The following is a 14,998-nucleotide window of genomic DNA, read 5'->3' on the forward strand; positions in this document are numbered from 1 at the left end:
GGGCTACGAAAGGATTGGAAAGAGGTTTCACATCAAGCACACACATCCAACAAAGGTATTTCACACACACAAACAGTGAAATACACCACAGCCACATTTAGCATTTCAATTCTCCAACTTGTAGTAAATTAAATCTCAAATCAAAAAGTCCTCAAATAAATCCAATCCAATGGTATGATGCAGCAGACCGACACAAATAGTGATCCTTCCAGCTCCATATCCAAATGAAGTGAACAGCACATGGACAAAGCACTGGGAGGAGCCTGCTGGACAGGAACAGGAAGTTTGAGGCTCAGGGGCACTTCCTTCCTCTTGAAAAAAAGAGTTAAAAAAAATCAAAGGACTCCTTACACAAAAGACTACAGCAAAATCACAATCTGAGGAGTTTTTCTGAGCAAAATGATCATTTTAGAGAAGGTTTTATGAAGCTCGAGAGATATTCTTCGCCAGATTGTAGTTTTTGCATGTTCGGGATCGCGATCTTACCAAGACAGCCGCCGGAAGTCAGCTCACGCGCCTGAAAGACGTGTTCGCACACTCTCGCGGGCTTGGGCAGCCATATTATAAATCTCGTGGCGCACGCGAACGGACAGAAAAGCAAGTTGGCGAACGCAGAATCACAGTAAAACGTTACAGTGCGCGAATGAATATTGAGTGCGCGAGGAAGCAAAACTATTACGCTACGCGCTAGATTGCGTACCAATCTGCAACTTCGCGCTCTACGCGAATTGCGAAGTTGCCTAAACTTCGCAAGCTCCGCGAACGGAGCGTATTTCAACGCCCAGGCTTACTCATAATGTTAAACTTTGTAAACATGTGAAAACATTTTTATACTGGAGCCACTGTCGGTAGTGCATGCTGAGCTCGCAGCACTCCCTTATAGCTCTCACAATAGAAATAAAAGCTCTCCATTAATGAACCATAAATACAGGTTGGAACAGAATGGACATATCAATATGAATTTTACCTTAACTGCAGACAATGCTCTTGCAAAGATCCATAATGTGATACTGTGAACTAACAGCTAAAGTGTTTGTGCAGCTTCGGGGTGGTCCTGGTTGTCCTAAGGACAAAATGAATATGAATACCTGTTGCCATTGGCCCTAAACAATATGTCTTGGGCATCGGGCGTCCTCTGTGTCCAACTGGATATACCTCCCAACCTTCTGAATGTTGCTCTGCATCATTGACTGCTGACACTGATATTGTCCCTGCTTTGTGAGCATTTGGGTGTCTGCTTGTATGCCAACTCAACTCCACTTAAGTGAGTGTTGCGTGAATCATTTCAGTTTTCTGACACATATACCTTGCTACTTGCATAGAACTGAAGGAGTTCATCCTTTGGACTCCAAAAGACCCACACTTATTTTGCATCTGCAACTTGAATGCAAACTGCTGCATGTTGTGGGAGTTATCCACAATTGGTCTGTAGTGAAAAGTCTTTTTTGTTGCTAATGCAACTATTGTGTAGCTGGCATAAGATTTTCAATTTTATTTTAAAATTGCTGGAAATAAAAACCTTAGCTGAAGCCTAATAGACTTTTGGAGAAGGCAAAGGAAATTAAGTTGCAGTACTCCAGTCGTGTGTTTACCAAGATTATCCGCTCCACTCGCCTTGTTTGAGGATAAGCGCTCAATTGCTTGATTAAGGAGGATATTGAGATGTATTCCATTGGCAGCATTCTCTATCATCATTTTTGTTTTGGCACGGATAACGGTAGGTAGACCCCCTTCATCCAGAAGTGTTTATATACATAGTATAATCACTGTAATTTGTTCCAGGCATTGGATTTATTGATTCATATTGTGTCAACATTGCTGCTTAATTCCCTGTTATGTAGAAAGCATATTCTACAAGTGCTATTTTAGTGAAATTGTTTTCCCAGCGATCTGTTTTTAGTTTGCAGATATTTTTTCTGCTTAGTAGAAGTGTCCGCATTAGAGTCACAAATCACTTCAAAATCTGTATTTGTAAAGGATGGCATCACATAGAATAATCAAAGTACTTAACAAAGTTTTTATTCTTGCAATTTAATCAGCACCGTATTTCATTTCTTTCCAGTATTCAGTGACATTATTTGAATAAACCAATAGATGGTTGAATTAGTATTAGTGTGATGGCATTATTCCATTTAAGCAGTGTCAAGTATATTCTGAAGAAAGTTGAAGATCAGTACTAATTATTTAAAAGCTGCCTCCTAGACATAATGTATATATGGTGTCTGAGACAGTAATATTTCTTACCATCATGCTTATTTAAGGTCTTGTAAAATTAATAAGGTTTCCATATGCCACACTTGTAAAATTAAGGCTGAAAAAACACAAGGGTACTTTTGCATTTAACAAATCCCATGCAGTTTTACCATCTTTATTAGAGAAGGTTCTAGAATATAGGATGTGGTGATTTTTTTTAGAATAATGTATGTAGTAGATGATTATGGTGTTGTTGTATATTTGATTAATTGTAACAATACTTCCCGAAGTGAAATTATCAATCCAAATACATTTTCCATAGCATAAATTAAATTGGTATTCAATCAGACTTTCTTTTATTACCTATGTCATTTTGCATGGATTCGCTATTAATATTTGTTTTACATAATGATGCTTTTGAAGAAACCTATTAAAAGGTTTTAAATTATATTGTAATTTAGCCAAAACTTCTACAATCTTCACCTGCTTTTTAGGTCTCGCCTGACCCAGCGCATGCGCTGGTCTGGCGAGACTTATTGAGAGGGCTCCAAAAAGTGCTACCAGGCCAGCCTAGAGCTACAGTGCATGTGCGCGGGCACGCGCGCCGCGCTTTACCGCGATTACTTTCACTTTCGCGGCCGCACAGCCGCTTTGATGTTTGATAGCGATCACTTTCGCATAGCCAATAGGACTCGCTTTTGGGACCTTTATAAGTATTTAGTTATGCAACTGTTTCTTGGCTAAAGACTTATAAGGTCCCAAAGGCGAGACCTATTGGCTATGCCAATGCTTGTTGGAGTTGCAAATGTGTTTCGGTACGTTATTTGCTTTCCAGATAACATTACCAATCTTGCCTCAGTTCTTCTGAGGTTTTTGTATGTGATAAAGGATCATTTTGTGTGTGTTATAAATACCCAAAAAGTTACATATTGCAAAGATGTGCACATATTTTTATACTGAAACTGTCACTACTGTAAACTGAGTGTACATATTACTGTATTTCCCGAGAACGCTTGCTCGAACAATGAAGACTCCTCTTTAATGAGCCATACATATCATGATGACCATTTGTGTATAGGGATGCATATCTTGACTTAGAAGGAGCTGATTCACAACCATTCCATGGCACTATCCTATAGACAAAATTAACCTTCCAGTTCTGAGAGGCTTAGTTATGGTTTATGGTTTAATCAGGTTTGCAACTTTTTAAAATACCTCCGAGACAACAAGAACATTTGGTAGCCCAAAAAAACTACAGTAGTTCATTGATTAACTCATTGCTGACAATATTGATTCTTCTCTGTCACCAACCTATGTAGGTGAAGTTTCTGATTACATTGTATGGTTTTATTGTTGCACAAGTACTACTTGATCACTGAATTCTATCCATAAAGCTTCTGTAGTACAGGTATCAAAAGTGGTTATTTGATTTCACCTTATCAGCCCATCTATCGCATAAATGGTTGAATGAAAAGTATATATTTGACTTATGTCTACATTTCTTTTACATAAGGAGGATTAACTGTTCTGTTTAGGAAGCATTTAAATATGAATCATTCAACAATCGCATTAAGAGATCTGAAGTTAAAAGGAGATGTTTCTGGAGATCTGTATGGATTTTCGTGTGATTATCTTTAATGTGCACACTTGTAGAAGAAGGTCTCTGAATTCTATGTCTCTCATAATAAAAGAAAAAGGGAGAATGCACAGCCTTCTTTACCTGTGGCTGAATGCTGTAACATGCAAGTTCCACAATAAGAATGGTAAATCGAAGACTCTCTCCACTCTGAAATCCGATACATCTTGAAATCGTTACTAAAGTTTCTTCTTTTGTGGTAGAATAAAGGGATAAAGGTATTCAACTTAAAGGGATTTATGTTTTCTTTTCACCCTCCCTTTATATTTCTGACTAAACTGTATTTCGTTTTAACAAACACCGTTTGTCATCTGTTACAGATTCTTCTTCAGGTGACATCATTTTACACACTGATAATTGTGTCAGCAAAGAAGTACGTGAAACTTTACATGTCTCTGACCACTTACAGCCTTTATAACAGTTATTTGATTAGTAAGATTTTAAATTGTCAGTTCTTTAGGGGCTTGGGAAATAAGCAGTAGCGGTTTTCCATTATTTTCAATAGTAAAATAAAATAAATGCAGTCAGCAGAAATATAGGTTTTCATAGCCTTAATTAAAATCTTGGTGTATAATTCGAGAAGTTTTTTTATTTCTGCAATAGTCATTTGTAAAGTTGCCCTCCTAACAGGTTGTAGGTGGTATTTCACGTCAATCTCTTAGTCTATCTTTGTGTGTTGCTAAAGCATTAGGGTAATTTAGATTTATATCTTTATTTTTCTTGAAGTGTTTAGAGTGTACAGTTATGTTCCACAGTTCCTGTTTTAAAAAACGAGACTTGGGGTAGGGGTCTAGCGGTAGCTTGGGAAACACCATTTCTGCAACTTAAAACTTTGAAGATATACCTCTTGAGGCCACTCCTAAGTGGTACTGCACTGATTTTTAGAAAGGCTATGAGACTTATTGTATTCCATTCATATGTTTGAGGTGTGCTTACTAGTAGTACTGTGGTTATGAAATAATGTGACCTCAGAAAAGCTTATGTCAATACTGTGAGAATATGTATGACCGATTGTCACCTATATGATACCACTGGAATTTATATTCTCTGGGCCGGTGGAGACCAGGTGAAGTTATAATAACTGATTCAGTGCAGTAAATCCCATAACTGCAGCAGGCTTGTTTCCAGTCCAATCGCTGCCAGATAAAAATGGTAGCATACTGTTAAATGTGGACCTCTGATCAGATGCCAGCACCTGGAAAATTCAATGAAGATCGTGGAAGTCCTATCGGATGTTTATAAATCTGTGTCAGCCAGTTTAGCAAATCCACCTTTTCTGTATGGTCATTGTAGATTTTGCAACTTTTTGGATCCTGTTTTTACTGGTATGAGGACGTTGTGCACTGGGACATTGCTCTTCAGAGTGTGCGCTCTGGTTCCAAAATAGTACTGTAAGTCCATAGTAAATGGCGCAAAAGTGCATTAATGGCATGCAAGTTAAATGTCACGTGTATTGCACTGTATATTTACACTGCCCACATGTATGACAAAAAGTTATGTGTGGTAGGAGCACCGCTATGCTTTGGCAGGGCTCGAGTATAAAAGCACCATAGTGAGGCATGGAAAGCAAAAGTGCTTCGTCCCAAAATCTTGACCAAAGGCCCAAAAACCTGTTTTCATTGTGGAGGTTTAGGCTACTTTATCCCTGAAGTATCCTAGGTAAAATTAAAATCCTTAAATTAAAACCACCAAATACAAGCAAAGCGGATCAGTTGATTTCCATTCAGTTTTCATGATCCTGATTTAATAGTGAAATCAGATTTCTTTTTTTTTTTTATAACTTTAGTGGACATTGTTTGTACTACTGGAGCCAAAATTGGCTCAGAGCCAGTTGAGCCACCCATCTGGGCTCCAGACGCTCTTTACACATTCCTGGCTCAAGCTAATGACTCTGCTCTCCAGAGGAGAATGTCTTGGCTTTTGGGCCGCAGGAGGCAGGGGTTTTGTAAAACATTGGCCACTTAGCAGGGATTAGCCAACTGAGAGGGGATAGGAAGAGTTGGCAGAACAAAGGACAATCTAAACACTGCCGGTTTAGAATTTGGATATACCAAATGGGGTTAACGGGATATGCTCCCTAGACCTCCAGACACCAACCCCAGCATGAGGGAAACCAATTTGATTCTGACCGATACCACATCTAAATAGGGGTGTGCTTTAGAGAGTCTAATACCCTCTCAGGGGAAGAAGGGACTGGCCAATTTGGATTTAGGGCTTTTTGGAATATTTACTGTAAAGCTAAAACGAAGTGCTGAAAAAAAAGTGACTATAGTGCGAGAAAAAGACCGAATTGGATGGCGAAAATTCACCCCTCACTGGCTAGTGCATAGGATTGAACTGCACTTCACCATCACCTCCTCAGAACATTCTTGACTACACCTGAAGAAGATGGCCTTGCCAGAAGAAAGAAGACTTCTGCCTGGCAGAAACTGCTGTCCAAGTGTCAGGTGGCTGACCTCCGGTTTTACCTCCTCCGTGGACGTTAAAAAGCAAAAGGGGACCTGACTCCAGGATGCACAGCTGACCACAGTGGACTAGAACATGCATGGTAAGTGCCTGGGGGCTGCAGGAGTGGTCAGAAAGAACTTTCCAAGCATTTGTAAAAAAGTGGTGCTTAACATCTTTTTTTAACCTCTGGAGTACGTGGGACAAGATGTTGTTTCTTGTCCCGGGATCCCATGGCATGAAGTAAAACCAGGTTTGTCCTGCTCAGAGCTTCTTGCCGCATTGAAAATGGGTTCAGCAGGACCTTGAGGTAAAGGTATCTGGCCTCACGGAAGACTGTAAAGCTAGAGCTTCCAGTCTTGCCCCAGGATTTTGAGAACCAACAAACTAAGTCCAAGGGTAACACCCGGTGTTGGGGCAAGGCAGTAAATTATCTGAGCAGTAAAGAACTTCGGCAGCTACGAACTCCAGCTTTGTCTCACTTGGAGCATTTTGTGCAAAACCCAGTGGCTTTCATGGGTGTTCAACTGCAACATATCCAGCTTCTAGAAACCCTTGTTGGCTTCAGCCTTGGACCTTGCCCCGCTGAAGGAATATGACTTCCAGAAAAAAGATTACGTCAGAAGGTAAACACTTGAGAGGAGTGACCTGCATTATGCATCAGCCTTCCACCCACTGCACATTGGAGTCGGCAATATATATCTTCATTGTCCTGATCAAACATGAACTGTTGGCACTTTTTTTTTCATCTGAACATTTTGCCTTACAACTTTTAAAATTCATGTTTGGCTCCCCAAATTGTATTTTAAATTTGTTTTGTTTCATTTTGCTTATTAAAATTTTCTCTAGTTTTTTAAATTGGTTTGAAAATGGTATTTTGTTGTTTTCTCTACTTTAATCTCTCTAGTGCGGAAGCCTTTTACTCTCAGTGCTGAGCCCTTTTTTAATATGTAGGGCGTTTCCATCTTAAGCCTTCTAAACTTTCTACATCTTTTTCCCCATAGGTTGGGGATTCTAAAGGTATACAAGATGTGTGGTGTCCCCTAAAAGGTACTGAGACAGGAATAGACTAAGTTGTAAAACAAAAGTCCTTTTTTTTTTAACCACAGTTTTTGCATTTTTCTAGTTGGTCGATAATGTTTCCTATGTTTGTGGTTTCACCCTCCATGCAGATTTTTGGTGGAAAGAGGTGTAAAATCTGTTGGTGAACTTTGAAGCTATACATTTCTGAAAAGTAGGCAACATTCAGAATTCATCAATTAGTCATTTGTGTGGATCACACATCCTAATGAATGTAGGAGAAAATAGAAATAGGTGACAATGTTTTCAGTTGTCATTTTTTTCTGTGATGGATAATGTTCAAAAGTGATAAACCATTATGTCTGTCAGACGTTTACAGTTGCTGCAATAAATTGTGTTTGCTGGTTTTGCTGGTTGTGTTAAAACTCCCAGAACCATCAACAGAGCTGCCACTTCTAAAGATTTTTCATTGTGTACCAGCCATGCATCATTTCATGTGGTAAAATCTAATGAATGGAAAATGATAATGAAGGAAAGCTATGCATTTGTGCTATGTGGAAAAATACTAAATTTAGGAATAGTGATTATTTGTAAAACTTGAAATTTGGCGTTACGCATAATATCACGTCATTCAGAGGGCATTTGGTCTTTCTTGTACACTGGCTTACATTTGGAGCCAAAAATAGAGAGGAATTGAATTGATAATAACAAATGTTCTACCTTTCTGTCTTACTACACTTCTGATAAAATATCCCATGTGTGTGGATGAGCCTATCACCTGTGACAAGAAAGCCACCAAAATGCAACATTGAGACTTCAAGACTTGTCCATTGAATTTTAATCTTTATGCAGGTGTGTAACTGCAGTATTTTGGTACAGGGTCAGCTGGCACCCAGGGTAACCTACCAACCCAATTTCTGATATTTCTGCAAACTAGGCACCAGGGAAATTCCAGGGTCGTTTGGAGCCCGCTACCTGATCTTACCCCGAATGCCCTGCAACATCAGATTTAAAAAACACAGATTTTTCAAGTCTTTGTTTATTAATAGGGCATTTGTAGGCCGGAGGCAGATCAACATAGCCATTTCTGTTTTTTGAGAATACAAGTAAAACCAGTTTAGAGAGTGCCTGGGAAACAGTTAATTCCACCAGGGGCCAGATGGTAGGGTCTTCATTGTATCTGTTTAAATTGCAACAATGAATCCTTATCTGGAAACTGAATTGAATGTCTACTGAAAATATTATGACGATCTTAGTCATGGAAATAGGACTTTAGAGGCTATAGAGACCACTGTTTTAAATAAAAAATAAACAAATCGCAAATATGGTCAGCAAGTCTATAAAGGATGGAAATGCAGTGGAACGGTTCTGGCTTCATCCGCCAAAGAGCAGTCAAATGGTAATTTGGTTACCTGAAGATCCCATGACAGTAGAGAATGTACAAGATCCTGCACATATTGTAAAGGTCTTTTTGTTCAGCATTATTAAACTATTTAATGCAGCTCTTTTGCACAGGTAAAGTACGATATTCGGCAAGTTCTAACAGTGCTAAAACTACCTGAGGTCGAGACGTCTGCAGAAGAGGTTACAGTTTGCCCTTCACTGTGATAGATGTTTGTGAGGTTATAACCATACTTAACCCTAAACTCTGGAAAGATTACTTTCACACCCAAATTTTGCAAGACCTTTTTTTACCTTGAGGGAACCCTATTTACTTGTATTCTTCCAGGTAAGCCAATACCTCTCTTTATCCTTAAGGCAAAGATTGTTCGTGTCTTCCAGTTAGAGAACAAGGGCTATATTGTCCTATCACCTTGCTGACTAGTGATTACTGAATCTTGGTTAAAATTGTAACCAATAGAATACCATAGGTGGTGTAGGAACTGGTTCATAGGAACAAGAATGCTTCTATCCCTGGTCCCTTATTGACAACCAGTATGTATTTTCTGGTATCCAATTTTAATGTTGAAACTGTGACACGGACAAGTGTTATTTTCCTGGATGTGGAAAATGCATTTAACCTTGTGACTTCCATATCATGAGGTTAAATACCTGTATTTGTTACCACTGATAGACTACAGTGATTGTTAATTGTCTATTGATCAAGGTCTTACATAGCACTCTGGGCCCCTGTCAGGATTGTACCAAACCATGCTACTTTTTGGTATGTTCAATGCGCCTCTAGCAGCCTATAGTCGACAGTAACCTTTAATGTGCCCTTTATATCAGATGACACTATATGAAACATATGATATTGTTCTATTTTTGAAAGCTGACCTTCGTAATATCAGGGCCGCCCTCTAGGTAATTCACCAGTTTGCATAATTAAAACTAAGTTAGTGAAAATAGAATGGAGGTTAGACCACCTCTTTTATTTGCAAGTAACTTACATCATTAGTTCAATTAAGGTATCGGTTCTTTACTTTGTTTGGATGAATGATACATGTATATGCCATGCTCCTGAAAATAAATGTGGCCCAATAACATAAGTTATTTAGAGCAACTAAATACGATGTGAAGGGACATCGTGACCAACTCAGTGCTTCACCTCTTTTGAGTCATGGCCTCTGCCCCACATTTAACAATGGCGTTAATTGGCATGGTACACTTGCATCTGTGTGTGTGTGTGTGTGTGTGTGTGTGTGTGTGTGTGTGTGTGTGTGTGTGTGTGTGTGTGTGTGTGTGTGTAAAAAACAAAAGTTAAAGTGAAGTTCTAGTTGGGAATTGTAATTATGTATCTTTACATTAAAAGAAAACCTTAAAAATTCACTGAAAAAAGGTTAAAAGAAGTTCATAGTTAGGTGAAAATGTCAGTTAAAACTTGCTGCTTTAACTAACAAAACCACTGACATTCACTAGATCTAGTTCTTTCAAGTAACTTAAACTCGAGGCCTCAAGTAACTATAACTCGTGCCACTGCCATGCATGGGTTTCTAAATAATGTAATTTTGGTTGTTAGTCATGTTATCAATGATGTAATAGAACATATCTTGGATGATGTAATATGTGAGGTCATAAGCAGTGCATGGCGAGGGCGCAATTTAAAGTTTCAACTCGAGTTACAGTTACATGGATTATCTGTAACTGGTGAATTTCAGTTGTTTTGTTCATTTAAAGCTATATGTTTTAACTGATATTATCCCCTAACTAGATCGTCCCTTCAACCTTTGTGTTTTTCTAGTGAATTTGTAAGGTTTTTAGTAATGTAAAGTAAGCCAGTCCCACACTGTGCATGGCCTTTGGCCATGTGCAGCCTAGGGTTGACCAGGGGCCAGACCCTGTGCCCAACCCCAGCTGGTACCCTATCACCAAACTCTCCCCCCCCCCTCCTCCCCCCCCCCCCCCCATGTACAAGCCATGCGCAGCGCAAGGAGATGTGTGCATGGCCTGGCACCCAAACTCCTGCGAGCACACATTGCTCAATATGAGGTGTATCACTTTAAGTAAGGCAGAACTACTGCCTTTGTTGAGGGTTTATAACATCAAAATATAAAAAGTGGGGAAGAGGACCTAATTGGCTTTATGAAGAGGTCGGAATATCAACATATATATATATAAAGCAAATGTATTTTCTTTCTTAAAAAATTGCCAATAATTATAATACATTTATATTTCATTAATTTGCGCAGATGAACTAAAGTGATTGTCGTTAAAAATATAATAAAGCTTTCTTAAAAAAAAGTGTCTGAGCCTTGTTTTTCTACATTTTTCCGGTTACAAAGGGCAGCCATAAAACCAACCACAGTTGGGTTATGCACTCCAGCTGAAGAGTTTAGAGCTCTGACCCAGGAGATTTACTGTTTTTTGTTTTTAATGTTGTGGAAAGTCCACTGCACTTCCTGCAACCCCCACAACATCAAACAGAATGCTTGGCGGTGCTCGTACCCCTTCTAGGAGCACCACCAAGCTGAAAAAAATATTAATTTCAAAGCCCTTGCAGAGCATTATGGGGCGCTCCTTTCAAGGAGCAATGAATTATAAGTGAGCGACTCCTGCTCTTATTTATTATTCATGTTTTTTTCTTTTTCTTTTGGGTGTCCAGGTGACCACCAGGGACACCCAAATATCCTTGTTTTGTGTTGGGGACTGCAGGGGAAGCCCCAGTGCCCCCGTGGCCCGCCGGTTCTATTGCCAGCACCCATTATGGGTGTTAGAGGGAGCCAACAATGTTTTATTTTATTTTATTTTTTTATAATTATTGGTGAGTGGGGTTACTCCCAGTGCAAACATTTCAGGCTTTTCTGCACATGCATTGGCGTAGGAATTTAACGTGGGTGTCAAAATATTTTTGATTTACTAATAAATTCAGCATCGTCTGATGGATCTGCATGAAAATTTGGTATGGACTTAACATGCTTAGCCTACTCTTTACTCCATTTCACGCAGGCCCATCGGGGGGTGGGACTTGGAAGGTGGGGAGTGGGGAGTAAAATAAATGTTCATCTTCTAATAAATTTGCCACTGTCTGATGAATGCACACAATACTTTACAGATGTTTAGTCAGTTTAGCGTTCCGTTGGTAGTCTGGTTCTGAGCAGAACTGTTGTGAGGGGAAGGATAAATAGAAGGGTAATTCGTGTTTCATTCGCTAATGCCTTTGGCGCTGTTCAATCCATCTGCATGAAATTTGGCAGCTATCAAATTAAGGCTGGTGCAAGATCAAAAAATCCTTGTTAAGAACCTGTGCGCCACATAGCTGAAGGTGGTTGGACACAAGGCCTGGCCAAAGGCCTGCACAATGTAAAATTGGTCCAGGGCAGGCCATTCACAGTAAGGGTTGCGTGACAAGGATGGAATTGGCATAGGGTCTGGCCCTGCAGCCAGCCCCAGAGGACACAGCCAGGGGCAAATGTGCAGCACAGATTTGGAGCAGGGCTTTGATCATTAAAAAGCCAATTAAATTTACTGAAAAAAACACGGATAAATACGAGTTATGTTTGAGGCTCAAACGTGTTAAAACCACTGATATTCGCCACTTATGTGTAAAAACGCATTCAGTACACGACCTAACTCACAGTCAACAGCCCTTTTTTCTCTAGTTAGATCTTTTATTCATAGTAGTCGACTGTAACTTACGTCATTTGATTCGGTTTTCACCTAAGCACCGTTTGGTGCATTGAATTTGGCAGGTACTTAGTATGTTGGTATTTTGCACGTTTTGGCACACAAACTTTGTACGCAGCAGTGGTTCGGCGTCTGCAGAAGGACACCTTTGGAGGATTCTTCACTGATTAGTAGCTAACCCCCTCTGCACACAGCCAGAAGCTAAATTGAAAACACATTTTCTGCAAGTTCACTGTTGTAATGCATTACATGTGCTTTGTCATGTATGACCTATCCTAAGAATAAAACAAGTTTATTCCTGTGATTTGGTGGTCCTTCACTACACTATCTTTCTCACCTGTGTGAGGAATAAAACATGTACCTCAAACCGCACAAGTAGCCAGCTCAGCTGATTTCCCAGTGTTCTACTGCAGCTTCACAATTGTTCTAATGAACAACTAGAGTGCGAGCATTCTGTATTTATGATAAATGTGGCACACCTGAACGCAAACTTGATGGTATGTACTCCCAACACCAGTAGCAGTCTATCTCGTTCTTCTGTCAGATCAAGAGCATTGGTAGGCATCTTCTCAGTCCTGATGTATATTCTTTACTGCTAAAAGAAACACATCTAAGGCTTCTTGTCACTAGTGTAATTTTTTCTGTGTTCAAGTATGCATTGCTTTTTCAGGTAACAATGTGAACTCCTTTCTGGCTCACAGAGCTAGCTTATAGATCCAAATAACGGCATGCATGTCCGTGCCAGATGGCCACTCAAATTCAGAGCTGTCCCTAAACTTGCATCATTCCTTTCAGCAAACAGCTCCCAAATGTGTTGTCACTCTGGTTTCCTTGGGATAGCAGGCATTCCGTATTGGCCAATTATTGTGCATATTTGAATCGGGAAGCTTCCACCCAATCAAGCGATTGCTGCCTTTTTTGTTAATTAGGACTATATCCTATATCCTCTATGTGTGTTTCAGAGGCCATGCCCTCAGCCAAAGCCTCTGTTCCGGTGTCTTCTCTTTCACTCCTTGAGCTGTCCTGCAGAAACTGACTTGATCCGAGGAACTTGGGCATACAAGCTTCCTGAAGAGGGTGGGAATCCATAACCAGACACACAAACTTGGTCTGCATTAGGTGCAGCAAATAGGGAGAAGGAGAACAGTGAAGGTGGCATGCGGGGTAACAGGACACACTAGATCGCTTACTACCACTAACCATATGACACATCCATGCTTACAGGTGGACCTACAGACTGGGGTACCCATCAGTTGTTGAAATTCTACCTCGCATATCTCTTAACATGCAGGGAATTTAGGGCCCCTTACATAACTGAATGCACAATATAAAGTCTGTTCCCCGTGACTATAATGTGCTGCCACCAACTGCTAATCGCATCATGGCCTGGCCATGCAGATGGTGTTAACCCGTGAAAAGGAGTACTGTTTAGGTGTACCCAGACCACCCAACGTGCCCTAGAACCTGTTTAGTGAGTAACCACCAGAAACCTGTATAATGAAGTTAGCAGGTTTGCGACGCAAGTCTTCTGCACAACCAAAAACACCTGTTGACCAGAATGATGAAATAAACAGCAAGATAGTACACCGTGATTGTGGTAAGTATTGGACAGACTGTTGACCTCACTGACGTTTGTTTTCACTATTCTGACAGCGCATCCATTTGAACAATGGAGAATTTTACTCGCGGAGAGAAAATTAAATGTTTCTCATCTAACTCATTTTAAACAGCCTTACAGTAAAATACCTGTTTACACCTCAGGAATTGCTCCTCATAGCACTGTGGTAGTCACAAAGATGGGTTTTTGGGGGCTTTAGTTTGACCTTACCAACATTATGAGGATTGGTCTAGGCCCCCAGGTTTTAATCGACAGTGTCTCTCATCCACTATTGAGTTTGCGTGTGCACACACATTGTCTCTCTGGCTCTCTTTTTTGATCACCTTCGCCTATTTTACTATAAAAAATTTGAAACCACCCTCTCAGTCTAGTTCTGACTGGAAACCGCTTTACAAGTGTTGCAGATCCGACAGCATGAACATAGAGAGGGTCAAAGTTAAGCCCACCTTCCATTGGTTGCAGAGTTATTCACATTGATTTGCCATTGATTAATTGATACTATCATCTATGGAGTGTATTATTTAGCTGTTACATTTGCTAACTTGAGTTCTTCTGTTTTTTTCCCTTGTGCTGTTACATGCTCTTTCTGCACCTGTGCTGTGGCATATACTCTTGTAATCAGTACAGAACTGGGGTGGCGTTTCAAGAAAGATGGCTGTGGCTACTGCAGGTGTCGTCCCAATCAGCTGTTTGCGTAACATATTCCAAACAATTTAGTGTCCTCCCTTCTCCTATACAATGAGCAACTTTGCAATGTGTAAACATTGAAACTAAATCTACCAATTCAGTTATGATTGATCTTCAATTTAACAAGCATGAGCAGTTTAATTTGGTTGTATTATGGTCTGGCTTGATAGTGCAGCTGCTGCTAGACAGTTATGTGAAAGTCACCAGGACATAGGGTCTTTGGCTCCACCCACATGTTGGGATCGACAAGTACAGGATTTGATTGTGCAGAAGTTGTGTGCTTCTTGGGAAGAAGTGCTTTTATTGCACTCCTTTTGGTCGTTGGAGGGTTGTCC

General features: G+C 40.0%; 1 protein-coding gene across 1 annotated transcript in view; it reads left to right on the plus strand.

Annotated features, from left to right (window-relative positions):
- BAIAP2L1 (BAR/IMD domain containing adaptor protein 2 like 1) overlaps positions 1–14,998 on the plus strand; it is a 586,052-nt gene that overhangs the window by 65,551 nt on the left and 505,503 nt on the right. The gene's annotated exons all lie outside the window — the stretch shown is intronic.

This window comes from Triturus cristatus, chromosome 10 (assembly GCF_964204655.1).
Source record: "Triturus cristatus chromosome 10, aTriCri1.1, whole genome shotgun sequence".
NCBI classification, from domain to species: Eukaryota; Metazoa; Chordata; class Amphibia; order Caudata; family Salamandridae; genus Triturus; species Triturus cristatus.